The 27,388-nt window shown below is 36.3% G+C and overlaps 1 protein-coding gene across 1 annotated transcript in view; it reads right to left on the bottom strand.

The window, feature by feature from the left end:
• The window catches only part of LOC107222149 (protein cortex), a 238,171-nt gene that overhangs the window by 16,339 nt on the left and 194,444 nt on the right, over positions 1–27,388 (bottom strand). The window contains exon 12 of the mRNA XM_046741166.1: positions 21,448–21,497. The gene's annotated coding sequence lies outside the window, so the exon portion shown is untranslated. The remainder of the gene's footprint in view (positions 1–21,447; positions 21,498–27,388) is intronic.

Below are 27,388 nucleotides of genomic sequence, written 5' to 3'. Positions count from 1 at the left end.
AATCCTGAGTTAAGTTAAGCATTTTTCTACGTGTCATTTCAATGTAAAAACGAAAATTCGAAAGTAGGACCTCTGAGTCTTATCCGATCGAGATCAAATTTTCAGAAGATTTGTTTTTTTATCATAAACAACAGTTTCGTGAGGAAGCAGCACTGAAAAAACCACAAAAATTTAAACAGGGTGGGCTGAAAAACCGAAACGTGAATAAAAGCCAAACGTGTTGACAGATGTTAGAAAACTTTTTTTCTCGAAAGTAAAAGAACGAATCTTTTATTTCGCGTTTAAAAATCTGGGAAATCTTGATTCGTTGTTCGAATACACGCGCTTGAAAAACAGGTTTTGAAAAAGTTGCCGGCAGACTGAAAAAACTCAGTATCAAAAAATGTTCACAACTCAATTTCCTTCTGAAATCGTGATTCGAAGATAAATTCTGGCATTTTTTAAACTCTCCGAGCTTTTGATTCACATGACATGAAACGTTTCTTGTAAAATTATAATCAAAACGCTCGCTTCAAAGTAAAAATTCTGTTTTCGGTATCCATTATCAAGAATATCCACACTCGAAACTGTTGACTATAAACGATATTTTTGGAAATCGGTCAACGCGTTCGGATTTTATTCACGTTTCAAAACGATCCCGTCTTTTTTTTTCGGCCCGCCCTGTAAATCTCATATTCAGCGGATATATTTGTATAAAAAAAAAAAAAAAAAACGCTGCAATGTAACAGCGAAAAAATTGCAATCAACATACGCAATGACGATAAAAGCTTCAAGTTTTACAAAAGTTTAATCATGAATCGGTAACAGTCGTGTACAATATTATACCACTTGTGGTGCGATTTTCAATTATCACTTTCATAGAGTGGACGGGTTTTCCTGTCCATGTTATTACACCGAGTTCATTACGACTGTAACTTTGATGACTAATCGCGCTGGCTGTCGACTTGTTGGCCAAGTGCAGTAATTATTTATGGATGTTTGCATTTCCTCCTTCGCTGCGGGTTAAACGGGCGCGCTTATGATAAACGATTGCAATCATGGTGGGGGAGGATTAACAAAAAAAATAAAATAAATAAATAATCAAAAAATAAGAAAAGAGGTAATACGGAGCAGGAAAAATTGAAACGAAAACAAATGAACACCGTTGGATTGGGTGAGTACACGTATTACTTAAAATAATTCCTAACCGACGATTGAATGGATTCTCAGATTTAGTAAAAATATCAGCATCGTCTGATGGAGCATTTTTTACCAACTGTACACGAACGACAACAAGAACAATATTTATTAGCACATCCTATATGAGGTCAACGACTTGTATGTTATAGGGTTAATTTATACTTGAACTTCTGTTAAAATAAGAATAATGTATAAAAATATATAATATAAAAATATATCGGTCCATTTACATTTCTTTTTAATAGTTATTATTCTTAGGTTTTTTTTTTTTTTTAATCTATTGTTAAGGTGTAGTAAAACGCTGGACACGCACATTTGATTAATTGGAATGATCAAAAAAATATATTAACTAGATTCAATAACGGTAATACTAATACTACGTGACATCTTACCGTTAAATTTTCTATTATCGATTTTTTAGATATCATTTTAGACGCTATCCTACACATGTCTAATATGTTGAGTTTGTTGGGTAGATTGTTAAAATACGTCATTGCTAAAAAATTACAACTTTTCCTACCGATTTCTAAGCAGTGCTCAGGTCACGCTATAGATTTCTCTCTCTCTCTCGTAATGCTATTTCTTTCGGTATGATCCAGTCTCGGATCATTATGTTTTTTCATTAATATATTATATATATAAAGAATTGTCTAATGCTGATTATGTTCTTTTTGATTCCATCGATTACGTTATCGTTTATCACGTTTACGACTTTGTCTCGATTGGAATTTAACGTTCTTGTAATTATGATATGAATGGACAATTGGCATAAAATTCTCCATTAACGATGCTGATATTTTTATCAAATAGTAGCATAAATTTTTTTAGAAACGGTTAGCTCCATCATCAAATAAACCTTTACTGAAAGTTGAGTAAGAATGCGTATATTTTACATTACAAACTTTACAGATCTTGCCAGAGAGTTTAGAGTCGAGATATAAATCTGTGCGTTGAAGGAGATTTTTATTTATTCATTTGGAATCAATTTCAGGGGCGTCTCGCTCAAATTTCGAAAAAACCCAAAACAAGGACCACCAATCACACTCGTTTTTTAAACTCTTGATCCGGTTTAGAAACGTTTCATTCGAATCGAAAAAATAAACGAAAAGAAGACCTAAGAAAAAAAAAAAAAAAATAAAAATACAAAGAGTCATTTCAACGTTATTTAAAGTTTGCATTGTTTGCTATTGACGTACCGTAGTAAGTCGTCCGACATTTATCTGAGAGGCGATCAGTCCGTTCCGCATTTCTGAATCATGCGAAATGGAAGAAAAAAAAATAAATAATATGGATATATAAAGTACAGCCGGCATGTATATCATAATACATGAATTCATGTTCTATTATACAGAAACTGGCGATGCGGTCGAATCGGCTTGAAGTCTTACAGTCGCGGGAAGACATGGATCGCAGACTGAGAACAATCGAAGCGTTTTACAATATGAAACTTGGAGAACCTGCACTGTAACCGCGATACAGAAAGTAGCGTGTAAACGAGGTGAAAAAAAAAAAAATAAAAAAATAAAAAATAAAAATACGAAAACAAACAAAATAAAAAATCGTACGTTGCTAACACGGAAATCGGATGTATAATGTATGCATATATATATATATATATATATATATATGTGTGTGTGTGTGCGTGTGTGTGTGTTGTTCGTCGCACACGTAACGATCTCGATTTGAATATAACACGTCGAAATACGTGACAGCTCTCTTTTTATTTCTCTGTACGCTCCGTTCGCAGATAAGATATCGTATTTTCGACAACCGTTAATCTCAATTTTTGGGCCAACTTTCATCGGCTGTTACGTGTCTGATTATAACGGGCTTTGCGCCGTGTTTGATCGATTTCGAACCGATTTCATGTAAGAAACAACGTACGTGTGAACCGGATTTTTTCTGATCGTCGAAAATTTTGCAGGTTAATTAAAGCGTGACGTACGCGAATCTACCGCAATTTTGCAGGTGACTTAATTGAGATTAAGAGTTATTTGTTCGTTGTTGATACATTTATTAAAAATTCCGAAGAATACTTGATACGAATCGGCGCGCGTAACGACGCATTACGCTGGTATCAAAAAATGAGGAGAATGAATATCAACGATTTCTGCAATATCCGTTGCCAACTTCGGCATCGACGCGCCCGAAGCAGAGAGATTTTATCGCGAATAAATCTCTGCATACACGGTACGGGAATATAAGTGGTGAGAAGATTGCAAAGTGACGGCGATTGCCACACTAACCTGAATTCCGAAAAGACGGCGAGTAGGAAACTACGGTAAAATTGGAAACGAATTACAAGCAATTTGGACAACGTACAAGGAGCTTGCATTTTTCACACGGTCAAAGTGAGCTGATCGCAAAAAGGATGCAATGCAAATCAGCGTGTTTCGTCCTCTATTTCGAGGGGGTGGCTGACCGAAGGTATCAGCCGCCTGTCTCAATGACGCAAGTCGGGGGACGACCGAGTAGAAAAAGGAAGGAAAAGAAAAGGACGAAGAAAACGAAGGAACGAACGAACGAACGAACGAATCACTTCCGTGTCAGGGGAGTGTGAAAAACAATCGAAATCGAGCCTAACTTTCTCCGAGTCTCGTTGCAGGGCGGAAGAAAAGAATCGGCGCGAGGGAGGGAGGGAGGGAGGGAGGGAGGCGAGTAACGAGACCGCAATAAATCGACCACCTAGAAGCAATCAGCGCCGACGTTGAGAACGATTTTGCAAAGTGGACTCCTCGGCGTACGAACCGAGTCTCGTTATCTCCGACGTGAAATCCCCTCGCTAAATGGGAAGTGACTTTGTCGCGTTCCGCTGCTCGCCTTGCTTTGCGGGATCCGGAGGATCGCGGCTCGAGTCCTCGCCGATATAATCGAGCTTCGTGCAAGCGCGTTGTTGAGCTTTCTTCGTTTCAGCGCCGAAATCACACGTCGTACGTTTTTACATTTCTGGTGGATCGAGAGTCGTCTTGATTTTCAGTGGATCGTTAAAATCCACGTATAATAGCGTTAGCTCAATGCTCGATACCAACGTGTAAGTTTACTACAGTTTTTTCGCGCTCAGAGCTCTTGTAAAAATTCATCACCGGCGATTTGTTAATAATTCATCAATGATTTACCGAACGGCGTATGATTAACTGAAATTTGTCAAACAGCACGTATTTGGTGTGAAAAAACTTACGCAACAGTACTGTAATAAAACCCCTCAAAAATTACGTTTGAGTAGGTCTTTTTATTAATGGACATTTGTGGTATTTAATATATATATATATATATATTTTTTTTTGTTTTGTTTACTTTTCGCCTCATCGACGAGATATTATTTTAATCAAATTGATTGACTCGATTTTCGGTTTTTGAACCGTCACTTTATCGCTCATTAAGCCGAATAATCCCCGTCGTCTGTGTATTTTTCACTCGTAAGATCCATTATTCGCGTAATTAACGCATCCTTCGGTCATCGGACGTAATAATCGTTTCACGCAGAGTAGTGACCTTCCAAACATTGGCCCGCAGATACGCGTAACGTGAATGATATGTTATGTCGCAACGCACTCTCTTATATCTTTCGATAAAGAAACATTGTTGTAAATTTGCGATGCGGCCGGTAATAACCAGTTGCGAACCAATTGCAATCGTCTCTTATCAGTTATCTGCGTTCAATGTACGAAAATAACTCCGGGAGACGAACAATTTTCAATCTCAATTTCAACAGTGCTCGATAACAGGCTCGACGAAACCGATCGACTTGCGTAAAAATTGTCAGGCCGGATCGGAAGCTCGATTTCCAAATTAGTGTAATGTTCAAGAACCCGAAGAATTTTCTTTCACTGAAGCGCCAATTAAAAATACTTGTCCGATCGAAATCGCACGATACGCGCGTAATGCATCTACGGATTATCGAATCATCGGTCGCATTGTAGGCCGGATAATGAAAGTAATGACACATCGGAATGCGGAGATAATTCACCGTGTACGATCTTTAAGAGCAGGTGAAGCGCGATTTTATCTTGCGAAATTGCAATTACTTTTTCTCTGTACGTATCTGCACGCAAATAATACGTCGGCTCTGACTTTGCGAGTGTATTAATTACAGACGAGTTTAAGTCATTCGGGATTAATGGTCCAGTTCTTCCCTCGACTTGCGGAATTTCAAAGCGCGCCATTACGTCACGTGAAATCTCCGCACTTGCCTTGGATTATTGCCTCGCCTTTTTCCCTCATTTCTTTTTCACTTATACCGCAATAGCGAAATTATACCGGTATTTACATTCTGCATACCTCGAGTGTGTAGTTAGGATAATTAATTCAATCACTTACTTACCAGCCTGCTACGAATAATTGCCTGCAGAAAAACCGATTTTCTCAGGTCTTTAAATTTCCCCGATTCGAATTGAAACTGCAACCGACTTTTTCTTCAAATTATTTCTGAATAAGGCGTGTTAATTAAATTATACGGAATCTTTATATGATTATTTGAAATTATGAATTCTCATTCAATATGGTCAGCGGAAATTGGACGACAAGATACGTTTTTGGTAAATCCAAAAAATCGTGTTATAACGTGACTTTTTTTTTAACGGTTTCATTCGAACTTCTATGATTTTTTAACCATCTCTGCACGTTGAAGAAAGACCGAAACGTTGATCATTCATCGATTTGATGTACACCCAATTTCAAGATTACAAACTTTTCAAAAGATCTCGGAAATTTCAGGGATTCGATAGATGTCGAAAGATTACAAATAATTTCAGACGATTTCAAAGGATTTTAAACGAATTCAGACGATTTGAAAGAGATTACAAAAAATTTTACACGGTTTCAAAGGATTTAAAAATAGTACAGATTTCAAGTATTTCAAAAGATTCCAAGTATGACATAAGATGTCAAAAGATTGCTAATGATTTCAAATTTTTTTCAATGATTTCAGGAGATTTCAGACGATCTTATATATTGCAAAACATTTTAAAGATTTATATAGATTTTAAATAATTTCAAAAGATTTGAACATATTTGAAGGATTATAAAAGGTTTCAGAATATTACCAAGATTTCAAGAGATTCACGGAAAGTTGTATAACAGATTCTAAGAGTGAGTAACTTCTCCTAACCTAAACAAACATTTTTAGGGAGTGCCACGGTGGAAAATGGTAAATTATTTTTTTCCTCAACACACTACGAGAAATTTTTATTTTCGGTTACCGCTCATTCCTTAACTATTTTCATTTTTTACCACAATCGAAAAATATAATTCTAGGTAGAAAATGAAAATTAGTTTTCTAGCCGTTACCGGAAAGTCTGGTATCCGTTACTATTCTTTCTCGTTACGATCACTGTTGCTAGATTTTCTCGCAACTGTTGCGAAAATTTAACGCTCGTGCAACGATAAATTGACGTTAAAGCCTTGCTTAACTAAAAAAGTAGAGTAAACCTCGCAAACTGATTTTGCTTTGCAATTACCAAAAAAGGATCGACGACAGCGCAAAATGGTTAGGCGTACCTCGTGTTTTCGTAAACCCAACAATATTCAAACAGTTTGTTTTTAACGATACCTGTTTTACTCAATTTTTCTAGTTACTGTAACGAATGAAATTTTTCTCAGCGCAGCTTAATGAATATATACGTGTGTGAAAGTTTCAGAAAAGTTTAGCGAAGCGATGAATTCGATTCGCCGGCTTACCGCTCTCATGTGCATGCATGCCTTCGAGGAGTGAGTGAAAACTGCAACTATGCCACTGAGACCCCTGCAGGGTATCATACCGTGGCTTAACAAATTACCTGCTATTCCACACGAGCTGCAAGGCACTTGGTACCGGATTAAATTAAACGTCGTTCGTTCGCGAGCTCCTGACCTTTCAAGTACTTAATAGCATGTCATTACGCCGGATGCATTCGCGTGGATTTCAATATCCTGGCCATTTCGCGTTAACGCATGCATTCATATTTCTCACATTCGTATTTCTCTGTAGAAACGCGTTTGCAACGTACAAAGAAACGGTCTTCGCACGGAGAAGAATCATTCTTGTATAACCCGATACCAAGAAATTTCGAATCTTCAAAGTGGAGGAAATTAATCGCGAGTTATCGCTCAGTTAATTCGGAAATTCGATAAATGGGGAATATTGATTAAAAGACAAGCAGACGGTAGAAATATTTTTTCAGAATCCCTTGCCGTTCCTTTTGTAACTTTTTTTTTCTCTCTCTCTCTCAAAAGCGAATACGATGAAAATTAACCAATTGTATGAAATTCGACAAGGGATTGCAATCATTTCAAGCTTATCCAACCGATTTTAAGCGATTTCAAGCAGCTTTAAACCGAATGCTTTCCAAAGTGGTTTGCGATTTCGACAAGTTAATACCCTCTCAGTTTTCTTATACATTTCTGTGTGATTCTCGTTCTAAGTAATGACGCGAGTAATCAATCGGTATAACTATCGATCTAAATATGTTCAAGTAACCGAGTAAATAAGCAGCTGTGTCGGAAGTAAAAGAATTTCAATTTGCGAAACCAATCCTCTCGGTCCGTAATACGAATCTCTCCGCAATCTCGGTTAGAAAATGAAAAAAAGAAAGAAAGAAAGAAAGAGAGAAAGAAAGAAAAAAAACTTCAAATCGAATTTCTCTAATCGTACGATAGAACAGACAGTTGAGAAAATATCGCGAAACCTTGCCGTAAAGAAAGTGAATAAAAAATTGTGCCGTGTCATATTTTGCAAAAGATTGAGGATGAAAATAAACGAACAAAAATCGAATCGAAATATACATGTAAATATAATTTGACTCAACGATTCTCCTACGAAGCTTTCAGCACGTATGCACGCGTTTCTACCTATGTATAAATATTCGTCACGTGGTAATTAATGGGAAATTCTTCACGTATTTTTATAATGTTCAATTGGCAAGGAAAACCGAGAATAAAACTCGGCGTGTCTCTTTTCTTTCGAAATGATTTCTCACTCGATGAAAATAGAGGGAGAGATTTTACGACTCACGGCCGGCGTTTCGTGCCGACGACTGCGTACCTGAAATGCCGAAATAGCCAACGATTAAGAAGCCTCGAGTTCTATGGCGGCCGCGCGTTACGTTGCGTCCTCATTCGAGTACGTAGAGGCATGAAACGGAATGCGCACCGAGTATCTATGATGCCCCGGGGGTGCCCAGGGGGGCCCCGATAGGTTGGGCCGATTGAGTTGCCGATCACACCTCGAGGCAATACCGAAGTGGTGAAAACAGCTGAATAAAACAGAAAATCACCTGCGCGGTGACTGCAGAGTGGGATCTTCGCCGGGACTGATTGAGCGATCGATCGATTGATTGATTGATCGATCGATGGATCGATAGACGGAACGATTGCGGCGAATCATTGAAACCGATTGCGCCGAGCGTTGTATTGGATTTTTATTGAAATCGAGAAGGAATTGTTATCAAAAATATATTCAAATTCAGTTACCAAAGTTTTTATGGTACGATGGTTTTTATGGATTTTTGACGGTTATTTTTCGGGTTAATAAATCGTTTCCACGTACGATATCATACCGACATTGTACGAAAGGACCGTGAAAAGACCAAGATGAACAGAGGAATAAAAATATCGCAAACAAATTGCAAAGTTACCGATTAGGATTTCAAAACTTTCGGTATAATCGCGGTTTCGAAAGAAAAAAAAATAAAAAGCAGACAACGATACAAATGGCGAACCACGGGCATTCCGAAGACGTGAGAGCCTGTGCCTTTCGAACTGTCAAAGGATAATGACTTTCACCGATCGCAAAAAGGACGCAATGCAAATCAGCGTGTTTCGTCCTCTATTTGGAGGGGGTGGCTGACCGAAGGTATCAGCCACCTGTCGCAATGACGCAAGGCGGGGGACGACCGAGTAGAAAAAGAAAGGAAAAGAAAAGGACGAAGAAAACGAAGGAACGAACGAACGAACGAACGAATCACTTCCGTGTCAGGGGAGTGTGAAAAACAATCGAAATCGAGCCTAACTTTCTCCGAGTCTCGTTGCAGGGCGGAAGAAAAGAATCGGCGCGAGGGAGGGAGGGAGGGAGGGAGGGAGGGAGGGAGGGAGGGAGGCGAGTAACGAGACCGCAATAAATCGGCCACCTAGAAGCAATCAGCGCCGACGTTGAGAACGATTTTGCAAAGTGGACTCCTCGGCGTACGAACCGAGTCTCGTTATCTCCGACGTGAAATCCCCTCGCTAAATGGGAAGTGACTTTGTCGCGTTCCGCTGCTCGCCTTGCTTTGCGGAATCCGGAGGATCGCGGCTCGAATCCTCGCCGATATAATCGAGCTCCGTGCAAGCGCGTTGTTGAGCTTTCTTCGTTTCAGCGCCGAAATCACACGTCGTACGTTTTTACATTTCTGGTGGATCGAGAGTCGTCTTGATTTTCAGTGGATCGTTAAAATCCACGTATAATAGCGTTAGCTCAATCCTCGATACCAACGTGTAAGTTTACTACAGTTTTTTCGCGCCCAGAGCTCTTGTAAAAATTCATCACCGGCGATTTGTTAATAATTCGTCAATGAATTAGCGTCCAATTAATCGTAAATTTTTCTCTACTTAGTACCGCTCATGCGTTAATTGTCGATGAAACATTAGATTATCAATTATAATCCACACGAATATCGCGATAAAACGTTTTCGTTATTAACGAAGAAACCTGCGATAGCATAGAGGAAAAATTTACCATTTCAGAAATCATGTTTGCAGATGCTTTTGGAAATTGAGAAACGTGCACGTAACGCAGTTTAGTTATCATCGAATCAGTTATCATCAAATGTTTTCACGGCTTCTAAGAAGGCATTACGTTTCAGTCACGTTCGAGTTGATTGATTTTTGTCACAAAATTCAATTTTCCGTTTTCAGATCGTTCGCGCAGCTGAAAAATCTTTCACTAATTATTTCAACGGTTCACGGAGTTCAGTGACCCCTTTACATAACACATATACGTCTATCGTATCTTAACGTAATCGCACATTATTCGCAGACGTTATAACTTTGTTGCAAATTTACGTTGCAGACAGTCGCGCAGCCGTATAATTTGCACTTTCGGACCGAGTGCAAATCGCTCTTATCTCCGTTGACGTACAGGGAGAATCAATTAAGAGAATCAAATAATTTTCAGCGGAAATCTACAACGTACGTGTATAATATAACAAGAGGATCAACGCCTTCTGGCTAAACAATCAACGATTACATCATATTACGTATAAAATTAGTATAATTGATTGTCGTTCCAGGTTTTTCCCTAATATTGCCTTGAATAATTTGACAAAGGTTGTTTCGACAAACGTGGTTCGTAATCGTTATTAGAATTGCCCGTTATTCGGCGCTTTTACGTGACTCTGTAGACAAGCTTTCTTTTAACCGTGAACCGTAAAATCGTAACTTCGTCAACAAGAAAGTCACGGAATAGCTGAAACTCTTTGCTGAACGGACGAGAAGTCAAATGGCTAATAATTCCGAGAGATCCAAAGCGAATTCTCCCGACGATCTCTCATATTTATAACTGCCGGTCAAGAGAAGCGAAGAGAAGAGGAAAGAAAAAAATGCTGTCAGGCTGCGAGATAAGCTTGCAAACTCGTATCCGAACCGCGGAATTCAGACTGGCCTTGATCTTCGAGTTCGCAAAGTATTTATAATTACGACGGATGAAAGAAAATTCAATTTATTACATTCGCAGTTTCTGCAATTTCGACTCCGTTTTATTTAAAAATCATATACTTTTTCATCAGCCGTCGCTTAGCGTGGATTGTTTGATTATTCGAAAAAAAAAGACAGACAACAGGTTGTTTTCAGCACGTGTTCTCTGTGCAAACATCCCGCATCTCGAATCTAGTAGAATTTCAAGCGTGCCCTCAGAGCCACATAAATTTGTTTTGACTTAGAAAATCGATCGTCACGTAATTACTCTAAGAATCGTCAAATAAAAGTAAAAAAGCGAGCTAATTTCAATTTTTTTTTATTCTTCGGCTTATCGTTAAATAAGAAAATTTTCATCATTTGACGTTGTTTGTTTCAATTCGTTTTATCTTTCGCAAAACGGAAGGATTCCATCAGCTTTGCATTGGTAACTTTTTTTTGGTATCCATTTGGCATATTTTCAAAAGAGAAAAAAAAAGAAAAAAATGTCTCACCGTTATTATGTATTCGATATATTTGCATGAGATCATTGACAGTGAACTTGAACGATTTGTACGAATCGGGACATTGAACTCGATGAGAATAAAAAAAAAAAAAATTAAAATTAAAATAAAAATAAAAAAATAGTCGAAGGATAAAAAAAAAAACCCAGACTCGATCAGCTTCTGCTAAATAAAAACCGTGTTACCGATTTAATAATTACATCAACGTTCGCGAATTTCATCTCGATCGATTCGACCCTTCGATCGCGTCAATCTTCGCATAGATTACGGACGGACCGCGATGGAATAATTCACTTATAGCATCAGGTATATAAAGCATCTCCTTCCTATCCGAGTGAATAAAACCATGGGTAAATGTTTTTCGATTAGTATGCCGGTCAGGTATTTGCTCACAGCGTTAACAGCTGAGTTGAATAAGATACGAAATATAAGGTGTGTGCGCGTGTGTGTGTACGTACATGCATGTCTCCAGAGAGGACGTGTGGTAGAATTTTTCGGCGGGGTCAATGTTTCGCGGTGGGTTGTTGAAGCAGGAACGAAGGAAAGAATTTGAGGAGAAAAAATAAAAATAAACCAGCAAAAACGAAATAATGAAATTAAACGAAACGGGAACAAAAACAATTCGCGTCGAAGAATATACGGAGTGGATTCCTAACGACTGCATACGGACCGTCGTCTGCTAAATTTTAATGCACACGCCCCACGATCCGAGACCAATTGTTTGCCAGGGTGACCAACCGACTTAAGCCACAAAAAAAAATATTTGACTGTTGTGAATTGAGTACAACTAGCAGAGACTGTAAAAATTTTTATCAGGTTAGAGGCTCTCGGATCGAAGCGCACGCGCATTGAATTTCAGCAGACGGGCCAAATGGAGTCGTTAGGAATTCACTCTGTATAAGAGAAAGAGAAGAAGAGAAAAAAAAGGAAGAACATTTCATTGCACACGTATCGGGGTACGCGTAGGTATGAGTAAAAACTGGTATTCGAGGCACATCTCGAGAAATAATTACTTCCCAATTACCGAGATGCTGCTCTAATTACGCGCCGTGAATCGCGCTATGCGTTCGCCATAACTTACTTCGTTTTATCGTTATCTTCTCGCGTAATTCAACATACTTTGCTGCTGTAGCGAGAAATTTCGCGATTGAAATAGAAACGCTGTATAGTGAATGCACAATGTAATAATACTGTTTGATGTAACACGTGTATCAATGATCTGCACGTACTGGATTTTTAAACCTTCCGATTACCGCCAAATCCTAGGCGATACTAAACTCAAAGACATAATTATACCTGTATTATAATTAAGGATGTTATATTCAAACAATACATAATGACATGGATTAAGATATTGAATAAAATTCAAGTGAAACGTTTCAAATGTTACAATTAAGTTTGTTAAAAAACCCTTATTTTCCGATCAAACGTATTTAGGTTGCATTTAACTCGCGAAAATAAAAGAAAATAAATTAATTGCATCGATTTGTAAATCAACATATATAAAGTTGTAGCTAATAAAAATTCACTTTTCATTTTACCCGGACAAATTGGACGATAATTTTTACATTAAAATAATTTCGCACACCATACGAAATCGTCGATTGAGATTAGGTTGCATCGATTATGCATAAACGCGTTGCGAAATCGTTCAGTTGATCGATACCGTTGAGTTAAGCGTGAATTTAGAATAAAGTTGCAATTATATCACGCAGACGTGACCGTGATTCGACCCTCGTGAACCTCGCGAGATGCGCGCGTTATTCTCACGTGATTATATAGATTAGAGACTAACTGGGACGCTGCTTGTAGCGATGTTCAGTCTGGAAATGCGAAATGCCACTTGGAATTTAAATAATAAAATGCCAACACCGATTCCAGGCCTCCTCGTGCAAAATAAAAGAGTATCGACGTGATATCGCAAATTTTGCTTACTCTGCGGCTCGTGCAGCAGAACTTGTATTACATCCATACAATATCCGTTGAAATGAACACTGTACCCGGATCAAACGAGCAAATAATCGATATCGACTCGTGGCGTTAATTATTGGGTGTTTTATGGTACGATTCTCCTTCTTGTGACAGTTTTTTTTTTTTTTTCTTTTTTGTTTTTATATTCTATTTTCTTCTGCTGACTCCGGCTGAACAGTGCGTTCTGTCATCATCGGTAATAGAGTGGTTGTATAATTACGGTGATTAATGTGTCGAGGGAAAAGCTAGTTCAATAATTTCTACTTACACTTTTTACACTGTAGAGATTATAAAGGCTCAGAACAATAACAAATAATACCGTACGAAAAAACAAAGAAAGAACAAAAAAAAAAAAAAAAAACAATTCTATTTTAGTGCTTGGGTTGGTTAATTATTTTTTATTTGTCATGCATCAAAACAGCGGACAAATTTGTACAGCCTCTTTTAAAGTTTTCCTTTTTAGTCTTAAGAGAAATTTCAACGATTTAATAATTTCGCTAGCGTAAGTATACAGAGATTTTGGGTCTGGGATTTGTATACATGTTTATTGTACGTTAAGTGATATTAAACAAATGAAAATTACTATTTTTCGAAAAAGTTTGGTTTTGCAGCCAGGAGAGTGCTATTTTAAAATTGAAGAAAATCTATGATTTCAATTATTCAGCAAATAAAAAACCGAATCAATGTTGTTTTTGAATAAAAGTGATTTAAATGCGAAACTGAAGTTTGTTTGATTGTTATTTACAACAAATGGTTGGGGAAATAGGTAATTTTTCTCAAAATTCGAAACATCGTTCTGGTTTCTACAAAAGCAAACTTAATCTAATAAACCTATTTTTTCTTCAGTAGTTACGTTGAATAAATGCAAATTTGACATGTCGAGCCCAGACTGAAAATTCGTGTTGACCGGTGCAATCATTTCATCAAGTTTAGTTTTCTATCTCAGCATGCCTTTGAAAATTTCAACCTCATCCTAAAATTATTTCAAACTAACGTAAATACGTTTCATATCTGTAATTTTTTGTACCGCTGATTCGCGTGCAATTTCACCGACTCCACGATAAACGAAATGTCGCAAACAATGCTTCCGATCGCGAATGAGAATAACAAAAATTTATTCTATTCTTTCACCCACGGATTTGATAGCCGAGATACATTGCGCAATTCAACAGAACCATACCGATCGAATCTTAAAAAATCTACAAATGATCGTGATTTCAGTTTCGTCATAAATTTTTTTTTCAAAACGACGTTTCCAGGTTATTTACACACATATTATACACGTAAAAAATTGAAATTAATCGAGCATGTAACGCGTTCCATCATCATGTATGCACATGTGCACGTAATATGTTCACTTGGTTAAATAATCGTTCGTCAAGACGAGTTTTCACCTCGTATATAATATGCATGTAATTATTGTACAGTGTGTAAGAGGCATACCGGTGTTAAAAAATTTTAAAAAACAATTCCACATTCGATTCACGCATACACGTACACGCGTATTGCAGGTATATTAAAACCTGTCGTGTATGTATGATACATACATGTATACAGCTCGAAATGATTTCGAAATGCGGTGTATCGATACATAAAGTCTCCTCTCGTTACGGGTAGATCGATATCGGTGACCTAAATTTTGCTGTAATTAAAACGTAAACACCGCAAGAGTTCTGCTTAGTTGCTATATATATATATATATATATATACATATATACATGCGTACATGCATACATATATATATATATAGGAGCAAATCGCGCATCTACAATCGTATTGTAAGATACATCTACGCGGATACGTAGAGCTACAATGTGTACACACATGCCTCTATTTCGTGCCGTGGGATAGACATTCGATCCGGGGCAATCAAAAAACGCTGACGTTGGTATAATACGTATATATTTTTTATTTCTCACGTACATAACGAATGCGGTCGCTGGCTCTATACCGCCATTATAGAAGCGATATTCCGATCATTAGAATTGATTAATTCCAGGATTTAATGTTGACGAAAACTTGACATATTTTCAATTTCATCAATTCTTTGTAGTACGATCATTTTTGACATTACTGTTTTTATTCCCGACTCAACCGTAAAGCTTACTTTTTTCACCCGGAAGGTGGGACGAAGGTGGCACATTTTTCTCTAAATAGCAAATTTAAATCAGCGGGAAATATGAGCCAAATTTGAAAGACCCAATTTTCAAATAGGTATTGTGGCCAGAGTTGATTCGGAAATAAAGTACTATTTGTGGACACGGGACTAAAAGTCGACTTTATTCCCTTGTTGCATAATGTACTATTTTTTACCTATGAAATATTGAAAAACAACAAATTCCGATCGTCGGAATTGATTAATTGCAGGATTTAATACTGCCGAAAACTTGACATATTTTTATTCCGATCAATTCTTTGTGATATGATCATTTTCGACTTTACTGTTTTTAATTTACCTGTGAGAGGTTGAAAAGCAACAGAAAATGAGAATAAATGAAAAAAAGAAGGGCTGCAAGCGTAATTTTTATTCAAAAAAATGTTTCTATTCTCCTCTTGAATTCTGCCAATTGTAAGTAAGAACGATTACAAGTAAAACAATTTTTACCATCCACAAAAAACGTGATGTTCGCAGTCTGTAAGAATACAAAAAATTTCGCTTCTGGGTGGAAACCAAAAAATAAAATTTACGGAAAGAGAGAGACAAAAAAAAAAGGGGTAAAAACATATCGGTATCTGATTGTAACGCAATTGCGACGCACCAGTGCTCATATGTGACGGAAATGAATCGGCAATTTATCAATGAAACTGGAAGAGTTACAACGCGGATGGATGAGGGGGTCCTAGAATAGTAGAAGTAGAGTAGAATGGGTATACAGATGACGCGAGAGATACGCGCGTGTTATTCTCGGCGTCGCGACGCCCGGACTTTGCTGCATTATATGGATATGGGGCATTCCACGTCAAATTAGCAGTCCATGTACCACCCTTCCTGATTTCAAACATTTTTTAGAATATCTCCGTACCGGCCCAAGTCTCGACATTTTTTTTGCAAATTTTTCTAGCCACCGGTGAAATTGAAAAAAAAAAAGAAAAAAATTGAGCTGTGATTATTAAGCACCACGCGATAATGGGGATTTTTTTCGCAAGCTTTTAGTATTCCCGTGTCAGAGTTGGAGTCCGTGACGGAACCATGACAATAATGTGATTTTGTTATCTATTCAGATCGAGGCGTAAAAAAAAAAAGAAAGAAAGAAAGTAAAAAAACTATAATTTCGACATGGAAGACCTAAAAGCTTGCGAAAAAAATTTCAAATATCAGAGATCCCATTATCGTGTGTTGCTCGAAAATCACATTTCGAATAACAGAATCGGTGCGAATTTTTGGCATTTTTGGAACTGCTCTTGCGATTTTGTTTAAATTTCAGCAGTGGCTAAAGAAAATTTGATAAAAGGTTCCCGTGAACCTTTTGGGGATTCGTATAAGAACATCATACTAAAAAATGATCCAAATCGAAGGGAGGTACATGGCTGATGATTTGACGCGGAATGCCCCATACATATACGTATACGTACGTGCGATAAATATGCCCGTTAAGTACAACGTCGCCATGTAACGACAATCGTCATCGATCCTGGCGCCACTCAATTTCGACTCTTCTCATGCCGGCTAATTTCTACCCACGCGTTTTTCATCGTACACGACACGTTTCAACTACAGCTGAACCAAAATTCAAAGTCTACGCAGGCATTTGATTTCCACGTTGTGCAAAACAGGATCTTGTTACTCTGCAATCTACGTTCGTGATTGATGCGCCTACATTCGTATACATATATACGTAGCGAATCATACGGCAAATGACAAGGCATCATTACGAGGCTGAATTAGCGCTATTGACGACAAAATTGCCGGAGAATTTTTTTGCACGGTGCTGTGTTGAAAATATACCAATTCGCATATTCAGGCCGAGACGAATTATACAGCACAAGTTTTTGGCGAATAATCAATATTTTTTTCACGTACATTTTATAATGACAAAAGCGGCGGATGTGTGAAAAATTTGCGAGGGTAGAAAAGAAATGAAAATTTGCTAATTTTCTTCCGAATAGCGTTAGTTAATTCTGAACGAACGGCACTGAATAAAATTTTCGTACAATTTATTTTCGCGCTGCAGTTTTTCAAAGTTGGAATATTAGACAGGATCTTCTGTCTGATATTGTCGGTTTTTAATTTTCAATTATTATTCGATGAACACCTAACGGTAATTCTTCATTTATTTTATTGACCGTTTGTTAAAACTGTGATTGATCGATCAAGTTTGAGATTTTTTTTTTTTTTAATTTTTTTTTTGTTAAATTGTGTATTTATCTTCTTAAATTATTTATTCGAAACTCTGTACGTATAACCGGTGAAGTCTCTTTCTTCCGCAGAATAAAACTGCTCATTCACACCAATATTATAATTAGATAATGCCACTGTGTGCCATTAAATGCTATGCAAACGATATTGACGAAAATTCTGCTGTATAGACTAAACCATTGCTAATTTCCAGCAGCATGGAACGACATGAAGTTCATTTCTATACGTTTTTTGAGTAGCTGATCACGAGTCTGAGGTCAGATTTACGAAATCCAAAATAGCAAATCCAATACGATGGTAAAGAAATCTACAAATATTCGGATTTTGATAGAAATTAGTTGGCGAATGTTTGTTTGATCACCGATTACGAATCCAAGGTCTGACCTCCAAAATTTGTAACGGTCGATCCATTAAAGTCGTTGAAAAAAAAATTGTCATATTTTCATGTTATACGGTATGCCAGCGCTTTTAAATCATTAACTACGAATCTTGGTTTGTTTTATAAATAAAAGATTCTCCCAAAAGATGAGCTCTCTAACTCAGGACTAACAGATCGCTCTTTTAATTTTCACTTTCCATTCGTCTAAACATGGGGAAATTTCACTTTTCGTTAAAACTTGCAATACTCGTAAACTATTCAACAATTTTAATATTGACGCCCAGATCCTTGAAGCCGATTCTTCGAGCTTTCCAAACCTCCGTAACAACGCGTAGCCATAATAATTAGAAAACACATTAAGGCCGTCTCCAAATTACCGATTTTCTCTTCTTCGTTGAAAAATCGGTACTTTTCATACAACTTCAACGATCATATATTTACGTATATAAATTTTCGAGTATTTTAACTTTAAACGAAAAGTGAGATCTTCCAATGTTATATAAGTAGAAAATAAAAATTAACAAATCGACTTCTGGGAGGAATACTTTTCCAACAAACGCTAACATTTCAGGGGTAAATTGAGGAGAAGAAAAACTTCTATTTTTTTTTTTTAACCACCTTACTGCTGTACACGTAACGTGCATGGCAACAGATAAAGACTATACATAGTTATGTTATTACATAAGTATGTACGGGGTGTAAGTTTATCCACGGTTAACGATCCTATTGACAATGTGTCACACATTCTGCAATAAACATGCGTTTAAATTCACTCGTATGCGTGTATCACACACGCACGTATATGTTATCCTATCGCCGACGAGATTGAACGTTGTAACTTTGTACAGTGGCGGGTCATTAGGTCTCCGTTAAAGCCTCAGAAGCAGCTTTCGTCCCTGTTCTTCTCTTTTGTTTTTATTATTTTTTTTTTTTTTCCTTTATTCCATCTTATGCACACGACATGATATAGTTCAGATAATATATTATCTATTTATAGACACTGGAGTTGGTTGAAATTTACATAGAGAGCGATGTAGGCTATGAAATATTACACACGTCGATGAGTGAACGATTCGAGGTGACACTTGATCGCTGAAGTTATTACAACGAGGCGTATGTTACATGCTTTATAAAAGTGACGATGCAGCGGCGTGAAAAAGTATGTGACTAAAAAAATTTCTATTTGATAAATTGAAATTACAAACTGCAGATTTGTTTATTTTTACTGTCGAGACTTGTCTCTCTCTCTCTTTTTTTTTTTATCTTCGCAACGAAAAAGACAAAAAAAAGAAAAAAAAGCGAAAGCGTCCGCGTGTAATTTTTCGTAACGTTACTTGTTTGAATTTATTATTGTTTATTTGTATAATACAAGTTCGGCATATCGTATGTTGGCAGGTATAGAAATGAAGACTGTAAAACGTAAAATGAATGTCCATAAAAAATCGTTGTATCATCGGGAATTCTTTTAGATTACGGTTGGCGTCGTGAAATTTTTTTTTAACTACCACGTCGTTTCACGTTTCCATGAGATAATCTTCTTCGGAGTCCTGAATGCAGACACACACGCACACACACTGCGATATAACTGTCATGACGGCACAAATTCGATCTGACACTTAATTACACAGTCGATTTACTCGTCGGGTATAACGATCATATAATTTAAACATAGTTCGCCTGTTTTTGGGTAAATCTAACGATCCTCAAAGGCGTCGAAAAGAAACCGCGTATTCTTATTTAAGAAGAGGATAGAATAGCGAGAATCAAAAAAAAAAAAAATAAAAAAATCCAAATCTTCGCTCATCCATCGAACGAAATTATTCTTCCTCATATATTAGCAACATTTTTCTGCATTTACACCTTTGTCTTTTTTCTGCTCTTCCGGTCAGTCCAATGTGCAAAAAACTTTGCGACAGTAAAAAAATCGCGGTAATTTCAGTGTTTCCTTTTTTTTTTTATCGGTTTATCGAGATCGAACATCACGTTTAAATATATTACATGGATTACAAAAACTTGTGCATATATCCGTAACACGCGCGGTTATTTCATTAACGACTTTACGTATAAATGTATAAAGTAAATATGTAATACGGATCGATTCGATCCGTCTATCTCGCATCTTGAGTTGTGTAGCGTAACATAATACATATATACATAATTGATATGCGGACATATGTGTGTGTATGGGAGAAATCTCAGAGGAAGTATCATTTTCCGACAATTTATATATAAAGGCAATAAATCGCCAACATGTACGTATACGCGTTTAGCTCCGACATTTAGACGCGCAATCCGCGGTTGTGAAGTAATCAGCTCTCGACTTGTCTTACATACGCATCCAATAATATGTAACAGCTCTTTATACACGCATACATGTACGCGTAATCCGATTGAGATGTTTAATACTCCTGCCAAATTCTTTCTCTCTTTTTCTTTTCAATATATGCAGTGCGTATTTATAGCATACTATATTGCTTACGTATACTATACGTATGTATACCCGTTCGATCCGTATATACGTGATACGGATACAAATCTCGTTCTCTGATTCCTGTAGCGATCCTGAATTATTTCAGATTTTATTCGCAAACCGTTATTATTTTAATTAATTTTGAGTGGACGAAAAAAAAAAAAAAAACGATATTTTTCAAAATTTCGTAAATATTCTCAAAAATTCTTCGATCAAAGACGATTATTTTGGGTCAGATCCGTAAGTGAAAATTTCTTGATTAATACTGATTGTATTGATTAAAAAAAAAAAGATTTCAATATATCTACAAAAGTTGGCAATAATCTCGAGTACTTTGCAGGTGTATTTATTCATGTATATATATATGAAAATATATAAAAAAGTTCATTCGGATTGCTGCGGAAAGCTCACAAGCGCTGATAACGTTTAACGGATACGGTCGATCATTTTTTGGCTGTCAAAATTTCTTATCACCGGCAGGTATGCCTACATATGGGAAATTCCGTGGCAAGTGAACCTGGGTCTGATCCTTGACCTCTTCGATTTGGCTCCCGATATTTTATACGATCGTGTTTACTTTCAAAGTCACAGATTTTTTTGTTTTTTTGAATTCTTGTTTTCAACAGCTTTGAATCAGCTGCAATTTAAAAGTCTTAATTTGTCATATATCAAATCTGGACTAAGCTGTCTCTTGCTTTTAATTGAAAAAAAAAATAATTGGTTCAATTTTTTGACACTTTCTTTCGAATTTATTTTCAATATCGCCGCTTTGAATTATATGCGTTATATGATCTACATAATTGGTGCCGCAGCTGTGTTATTCCTCCGGCAATATCTTTCTCTTCTTTCTCTCTTTCTCTCTCTCTCTCTCTCTCTGTGATATCTAGCGTTTCTTTTTCAAGGGAGATAAAAATATTTTACGATCACGTCCTCAAATGCATACCTGATTGGCTAGAGTTCCCTCCTCATATCACACTCGGTGCTTTACGAGACCTGAAACAGATTTACAGTGCTTTCATTATTCACGTGTACATGTCAACTGTATTTAAAGAAAAGCCGTATTATCGAAGAAGATAAATCAGATACAACGATAAAGCGAAAAAAGGAGAAATTCGGATGTTACGTGATACCTGAAGGTTGGATGATAATTTAAAACATGCGGATTAAATTTATTTAATGGAACAAAAATAAGAGGATCGGCCATGCTCAGTTTCGAATTGCGCGTTCACTTAAAATGTTAATAAATAATAACCGTCAACCTGGTGTGATTCATTTTAATTTCTACTTATTTCTTATTTCCACATTTCTTTACTGTTATATACAAGTTTCTTTTTTTTTTTTTCTTTCACAGGGTCAGTAAACGCGTCACGATCGTTTGTCCGATATCACTCGTTTCATTTTCAATTTTTCCTTTCTCACATTCACGAACACGTCAAAAAAAAAAAAAAAACAAACAAAATACACATGCTTAGATAATATATGAGGTACGACGTTGGATGAGGTTTTGTATCGTAATTACGACAAAGAGGCGCGAAGACACGTGTGCAAGCACGTTCTAAATGAATTCCTAATATATCATTTACGAATGACTGATTACGCCCGTGTGTGTTAACAAGTGTATTTCTCAAGGCCGCATCTCAACTGACACAAGTATATATATATACTTATATATATATATATATATATATACATGTATGTATGTATTTATAAACATATATATACATATATACATCAATGTATGTACCTCTATATTACATGTTCTGCGAGAATGATAGTATAGATAGACAGTCCAATCTGTATAAATAATACATAACTATTTGTAATATACCTGTATAACACTTGAACGGACAATTTCACGCATGTAGCTTGGGTTGAAAAAAAAATTGGAATGAGTGCGCTATGTGCTTGTGAACACGGTTGCATCATGTATGTGAGTAACTATTTCGGCAAGGTCACGTCGCCAAAACGTAAGGGAAAAAAAAAAAAAAAAAAAAAACTGCATACCTATCAATAATAATAATAATAGTAACAGTTATAAACCGCAAATATTTATCAGCGTGGGATTTTGTGAAGTATAAACGAGTTTAAGTACACATATCTGTCCTACTATCTATGTAAATAAATACGTGCATGCCAATACTATGCACATGTATATACATATGTATTATATATGGACGTTGACGTACGGCCCAGATTTCAAATTTATCGCCACATACGGAGGAATATTATTAATGTATGTGCATACGTGATATATTGGCAAAAACCTTTCACCGATCGTGCCAATGTATCTTTATATACCTACATACAATATACAAACACACACACACACACACACATATATATATATATATATATATATTTATGTATACAACGTATACATATACATATATATTTATATGCAATGCATACTGCAGCTGGGAACTATGTACTTGTGCATACATAATAATATGCACAGAGACCGCGTAATATATCGTTGTATAGTTTATAACACGTTTATAGTTTTGCGACGGTGCGGAAAAAAAACAAATAAGATATCCAACAAAGAAAAAAAAAAAAAAAAAAACCCGTACATTTGCAAATATTTACATTTTATCGTAATTATTCTCTCTCTTTTTTTTTTTTTTTTTTGTCTTCGCGCCTGTTGTTTCTTGAACAGCTTCCGCGTTGTGCAATTTGTCACCGGATATGTGTACAGCGAAATGTGAACAAGAGACAGATAGAAAAAAAAGAAAGACTAGAAGAGAAAAGAAAAAAATGTAGAAAAAGGAAGCGAGAAGGTGAAAAAAAATCGATCAAAAATTAATGTATAATTGCTTGTAATAATCGGAACACGGCTACGGATGGACATTCGTTTCGGATTAACGATACATTCTTGTTTCTTCTTTTTCGATGCGAAGAAATTTGGAAACTTATTAAAAATACCGTATACGAGGACGATGACGCTGAATAATTAAATGCCACGTTATACATCCATGGCGTGAAACCTGCAGAACTAACGCATTTCTGGGTTAACGGAACGTTCTTCTTATCTACCTTATAACGGTGCCTGTAATACGAACCCACGCGAATTAGACGGGTCTCTAGCGGGGAACTAAATTATTGCGTCAATTATCTAATCCGTCTTTTTTTACGCGTTACGATCTCGTTTGTAATATCTGTGAAACTTTTTTTCCAAACTACACAGATTTGTGTGCGTAATTGTGATTTTAAGAATCTTTTTATACATTTCGATGACGATGATGATGATAAGATATTATTATCATAATTAAATACGGCGAGCGAATTTTTGCGACACTTGTTACATGTATACATATATGTATATATTAATAATGTAATGTATTTGGTATATTATACAGGTAGAAGTTGATTACATTTGACAGACAGCGCAGAAGTTTCGAAACTTGCGGAATATTTATTTTCTCACGGTTCAAACAATTTTTTCAAAGGTTTTCTTTTTTCTTCACAATATCTTTCATACTTGTGTCGTATTACGAATTGGAACATTTAGTTACACATCGATCTATTTGCTTCGATCGTACGATTTCGAAAATCAAATGTCGAACATTTTTGCGTCTTATATATAACAAAAATGTGATCAAGTTCGGATTTTAATTTTCGCATTTCAATTTGCGGAGGAGAACAAAAAAAAAAAAAAAATAGACTCGCGTCAATCGACGACTCGGTTAATTGACTTTCCAATCAGGCGGTGAAATCGGGTATAAAAAAATACATAAGACCAACCTGAATGTATAATAAATCTACTGTAATATTTATTCCAATAATAAACTATAGCAAAAAATTGCTTCATTCGTTCAACAGTTCGTCGTCTCGTATTCTGCGCTGAGAGAAATTTTTAGTTCCGGTTACCGCTCGGTCCTTAACTATTTTCATTCTTTTACCACAATCAAAAAATATACTTCTAGGTACAAAATGAAAATTAGTTTTCTTTCCGTTACCGGAAAGTCTAGTATCCGTTGCTATTCTTTCTCATTACGATCGCTGTTGCTATATTTTCTTGCAACTGTTGCGAAAATTTAACGCTCGTGCAACGATAAATTGACGTTAAAGCCTTGTTTAACTAAAAAAGTATAGTAAACCTCGCAAACTGATTTTGCGTTGCAATTACCAAAAAAGGATCGACGATAGCGGAAAATGTTTAGGCGTACCTCGTTTTTCATAATCCCAAAAATATTCAAACAGTTTTTTTTAACGATGCCTGTTTTACTCAATTTTTCTAGTTACTGTAACAAATGAAATTTTTACACACACACCGTATTCCTTGTTGATTAAAAATTCCTCACAATTATATATAATTCAACAATGCTCGTAGAGCAGCATGTATAAGATTGAAAAACCAAAATCTTGTCTCTAAGATTTTAAAAACTTTATTCGTTATTCTTGGAAAATTTCTTACTCGCATAGGTAAAAAGGATTATTTAACGTGAATTATCAGCGTATACATGCAGCGACGATACTTGCGAAAAATATAATCTACCAAAGGAGATTGTTTATCTTTTACCTCTGCAAGGATAGAGTTGAAAATAAAAAAAAAAAGGAAGCCTGTACAAATATACAACCGTTTCGTGTAATAATAATTGCTCGTTCTGCAAAACATCACCGTACTCGTGCAAACGTGACCAGTTTTCTGTTTTTACTTTAATTTTTTTTTTTTTTTCTTTTCATTTTTTTTATTTCCGTGTTAAAATTATCGTCGAATGTATTCACGATTCGCAGACACCTCGGCGCGGAAACTTGACGTATTACGCAGCTTGTATCTTAAGATCGTACGTTTATACGCCGTGCCACGATCGGCAAGGAGGGGGGAGAGGAGAAACATTATTTAATCAACTGTCAACTCCGTCGAGCTAATCTGTTTTCATCGATTTTTATCGTATATTAAGGTATATATCGCCCGTTAGCACACTTCAAATAACCGCGTCGATGAACGCCGCACGAATGTATCGTAGATACTTTGTATATATCGAGTATCTAACACGTCAAGTAGCGAGGCCAGGTATTTAATAATTCAGGTCTTAAAATTGAATTTCAATTTATCACCGCGTTTTAGTCACACTATACGATGTGTAACACATATTTTATTTCGATCAATCGACGAAGCGGGACTGAATTGTTAATCATTTGATGGGAAATGAATTAGTCCCAACTTAGAATTGGAAGAGAAATTTCAGGTAAAGCTGTTATTTGTAATTTTTACTAACCATTATCGTCGGGGTTGTGATTTACAAATTTCTAAATTACAAATTTACGATGCGTTGTAACGAAAATTGTCATTCCTCGAGTACCGCGTTTTTGTGTAATTGAAAAAAACGTGCGAGAAAAAACTTGGTAGCAATTTGAACGTCTACCTTTTATAAAAGTTGACAAGAAAGTATCCGTGATGATTGCAGGAAGTAAAGCGATACTTTCTTATTATTTTTTTATTTGCCGAAGTAAACACTTTTCAAACTAAAACGCTGCGGCGGAATACTTTACAATAATTTAACAAAAAGGGAACGATCGTACTTCGTCGCAGATGAATTATTCACAATGTTCGTTTCGACAGGCAACGATTGTGAAATCGATGCAATATTAGGATTTAGCATGGAATGCCTTATATTAACGACGCTTTAAACCACCCAGCTTATCTTCGTCGTTGCAGTTACGGTCGTACGGAAAGAACATAATAAGCCGTACTGCAGTTTTATTGCGAAAACAAGATAGGCAATATTGTAACCTGCGTGGAAAAAACTTGCAGCTAGATTAACGATGCATTCGTTACCGCAGCTTAGAAAATGAGGCGATTTTCAACTTTCCCCAATCCGTGAAGCTTTCCGGGCGCTCAGCTTTTTTACATTGTACGTAGCGGTTGATTGATTAATTAACCGCATTAGGACCCATGGGCCTTGGTAAGAAATTAACCCCGTTTCATTGCTTGCCGATTGCAGCTAACAACCGACGAAGAAGACGAATATGGAAGAATTAGTCGAACGAATTTAATAGTAATCTGGAACGAAAGAATAAATAATTCATTGATATTGATAGTGTGTAAGGTTTGATAGAAAAAAAAATATATCTCTCGCTGTTTCAAACGGTGTGAATTTATTGTGGCGATTGTTTTTTCTTCTTCGGTATGTGAAGGACTGTTTTTAACACGCAGTTTGATTAAATTTACTTTTTACAGGCCAACATTTAATTCAATATTTGTCACATACATACATGTAAGTTTATATCATAAATATATACAAATTTGAATGTATATAACAGTAAAATATTCATTTAGATACTTTTTGACAGTAAATTTAGAGGAAAAAATTTACTTGAAATTGAGTCAGCTTCTCTGTATCAAGATTAATACTGTCATCTCTGTCACATATAATTAGGCAGAGATAATTTACGAGAATATTTGAAAAAAAAAATGAATTAAAAATAATAATAATGAAGCTTCACGTTGCTTTAATTTAACTTTGAGAATAAAAAAAAAAAAGTCTAATACGCCTTCTAGGTCAAAAATGTGCGAAGATGTGCGAATCGCTTTCGTTTCATTAATTGCGAGCGTATAGGAATTCAATTTCGCGATTCAGATCCTGCGGATGCAATAGGCGAGCGTTTTGCGAGGAAACTAGTATAATAACGTGAAGGAGGAACTGACGTTGGTGCCCAGCGCGTGTGACCCAGATCGAGTCACGCCTGCACAGGTGAAACTCTGAATCAAATTCCCATAAGATTGATGGAACGATATACTCACTACAGAAGCTAGAAACTGAAGCGTGCGGTGCACCTAATTGTAAGTATGAGGTGCGTAGGTACGTGCAAACTAACTGGCGCGAAAGAAAGCAAAAAGAAAATAGAAGAGACTGCACTGAGAAAAATTAAATTTTTTACAG

The sequence above is a fragment of the Neodiprion lecontei genome, chromosome 5, assembly GCF_021901455.1.
Source record: "Neodiprion lecontei isolate iyNeoLeco1 chromosome 5, iyNeoLeco1.1, whole genome shotgun sequence".
In the NCBI taxonomy this organism is placed as follows: Eukaryota; Metazoa; Arthropoda; class Insecta; order Hymenoptera; family Diprionidae; genus Neodiprion; species Neodiprion lecontei.
Note: the sequence above shows the minus strand (reverse complement) of the source record. Positions and strands in the feature narration are given on the sequence as shown.